The sequence below is a fragment of the Marmota marmota genome, unplaced genomic scaffold (genome assembly GCF_001458135.2).
Source record: "Marmota marmota marmota unplaced genomic scaffold, marMar, whole genome shotgun sequence".
Taxonomy (NCBI): domain Eukaryota; kingdom Metazoa; phylum Chordata; class Mammalia; order Rodentia; family Sciuridae; genus Marmota; species Marmota marmota.
This window is the reverse complement of record NW_025999982.1, coordinates 1618192-1621136: the sequence shown is the minus strand read 5'-3', so window position 1 is coordinate 1621136 and position 2945 is coordinate 1618192. Positions and strand designations below refer to the sequence as shown.

The window sequence follows — 2945 nt, the reverse complement described above, 5'->3', positions numbered from 1 at the left end:
TATCTGAGATGAGAACTCACGAGATCCCTCCTCTCTGCTGTTCCCATAATCTGGTTCTTTTTAAAATACTGGAGGAATGATAGGAAAAACAACCCAGGAAACTGCCCTGGGTCTTGTGGGTCAATGACAGAAAAAATGAACTTCTGCTGTCACAGCTGAGAGACATCCAGAGTAGAAAAAGACCAGAACCCAAACTTACTAACGAGAACAGGGATAATTCTTTGTGAAAAGTGAGAAACAAAAAAAGATGGGAGCAGAAGGTCAGACTCAGGTCTCATCCTAAGTTAACCCAGTGGCCTGATGCCCTCCCTGGCCAAGGTCCTGGAGCAGGACCAGCCCTGGTGATGCTGCCTGTCATCAGAGGTCCTGTTGGGATGAGGTTCAACTGAATGGACGAGGACTAAGGAGCAGTAAAACTGATCCAGCTGAGAGTGACCACAAAGGCCCAGGATGGACTGAGCACAGACTGGGTGCCACCTTGTCCACCTGCTGGAGCTCCTTTCATCCGTCTCCTGTCCCCACCTGCAGTAGACTCGGCACAGCAAACACATGGATTCTGGAAGGTTTCAGGTTTTATTTTCTCTCAGAAACTTTAGGAATCCTCTTCTCATTTAATTAACCCATCAACATATTTTGTGGCACAAATTTGAAACACAATCAATATCCACATTCTGTTTTCCAAAAAGGAAGGAAGACGCTAAAATTCAGAGCAATATAAAGCTAAATCAGGAATGAAGACATCCCAGCCCCACATCAGCTACATAGGAAAGTTGACTGAGGAAGAGAACATTGTGGGGAGGGGTCCTCGTGATCAGGGATGTGCTCCTCTCTCCATTGCCTCACATTATGATTGTAGGAACACAGACACAAAGACACAATTAGATGCCAGCTGCACAAAGAGTAGCCAGGAACTCTTGAAACTGCAGTAGAGAGCAGGAAGAGAACTGAAGAAATCCTGTACTGCTCAGTCCCACAGACGGCAGCTGCCTCACACTGTAAAAGAAAGTATTATGAACAGACTCAGATCACTCCTTGTAATGGAGACATTCTGAACAACCCATTAAACACTCAAAATGTCACAAATCCCTGTGAGAGTCCCTGTAACCCAGGAGTCTCCTCATTCCCCAACCCCTCTCCCTCTCCAGGCCCTCCAGGGTCTCACCTTTCTCAGCAGTGAGAGACACATCAGAGCCCTGGGCACTGTCATTACCTGAGCAGAACAAAAACAGAACCTGGTCAGAGCCCGCAGGAGATGTGGGTAATGGAGGAATTATGGGACAGACCAACTCCCCCATTGCTCCCCATTACACTGTCCCATGGGCCTCAGAGATCAGTGTTCTTCATACTTACAGGCAGCTGGAGCATAGGGCCCTTTCTTTACTCCTGTGGGAAGAAAACATCTTGTGAGAGAGCAGGTTAGAAACAGGTCTTAGAGGTACACCCTAGTCCTGGACACTGGGGAAGTCTCCAGAACTGTGACTGAAGATGTAGGAAAGGATCAGGAGACAAGAAGAAAATAGATGCGTAAAGATGGAGCTTATTACTCTCCTGAGTTCTTCCTCAGCAGGAAGATTTCCCTCTGGCCTCTAAATGCTGGGAATCAGGTCCCATCACCACAAACATCAAGAGGATATATTTGTCCTTTAGTTTCTATGCACTTTACAAAAAGTAAACAGATTCCAGGTTGGGTAAAGACGCGAGTAGATATTACTTCCCATGAACAAGGCAGGACACACTTCTACCAGGTACTTGAAATCACCAGAGGGACAAAAATTCAGACCCTGCACTTTCCCTACCTGTGTTTTTCTTTCTCCACAAGATAAAACCGACCACAGCTCCAGTGACAACAAGGACAATCACAGCAGCAACAATTCCCATGACAGGGATGGTGGCCTGAGGGGGTGGCTCTGGGAGAGGAAGGGAAGTCAGGTGAGGGTCTCTGATCCCCAGCTCTCAGTCCCTACCCTGCTGAGGGTCTCCAGAAAGCCTCCTGCTTTCCTGACAACAGTTTCTGTGCCCTCATCCCCTCCTTACCCCATCTCAGGGTGAGGGGCTCAGGCAGCCCCTCATGGTGCACACGGCAGGTGTATCTCTGCTCCTCTCCAGCAGGCACCACCACAGCTGCCCATTTCTGGAAGTTTCCATCCCCGGAAGGTCTGGTCTCCACAAGTTCCATCTCCTGGGTCTGGTCCTCCCCATCTCGTCGCCAAGTTAGGGTGATCTCCTTAGGGTAGAAGCCCAGGGCCCAGCACCTCAGAGTGACATCCCCTTCAGGCCTAGGGTGGTGAGTCACATGAGTCTTCGGGGGGTCTGAGGGAAAGAATAGGGAAATTCAGACATTTTGGCATTTCCTCTTGGGCCACTGAAGGACTCACATGACCCTCCTGAGAATGGACAACATGATTGGGGTGGGGAGGAGCACAAAACCTAGACACAAACGGGAAGGCAGGATTCTCGCATAATGTATTCCTTGGAAAGTTCTAGAATCATATTGAGGCAACCTAGTGTAAGAGGTTTCAGGTCTCTAAGAGGGACTTCAAACTCTGGTCTGGGTAGAGGCTGAGACTTGTGGAAAAGCTGGAGTCAGGTCTCCCAGGACACTAGGCTGGAGTGGACCTGACAGTCTGTCCCTGATGTCCAGGTTGCTGACAGGGACCTGTGGGTCAGGTTTTTACTGTCTTTCCCAGCCGCCAAGGAGAGAGAGACGGGATCCCTCACGGGATCCTGAGAGACAGCGGCCTCAGTTCCTCTCTAGGGCAGCCCCTGGGGGTCCAGGCCCACTCCCTCCCCCTGGACAAGGAGCAGGAGGTGTCTAGTGTGGGCGCCATTCTCCTCCCTCCTGTGGGAAGCTGCAGGAGGGACCTACAGGGGATCAGGCAGGTGAAGCCCCTCACACCTGTGCGCTGCAGCGTCTCCTTCCCGTGCTCCAGGTATCTGCCGAGCCA

General features: G+C 50.5%; 1 pseudogene; it reads right to left on the bottom strand.

The window, feature by feature from the left end:
- Nucleotides 1–554: 554 nt before the first annotated feature.
- LOC107143773 overlaps nt 555–2945 on the bottom strand; it is a 4379-nt pseudogene continuing 1988 nt past the window's right edge.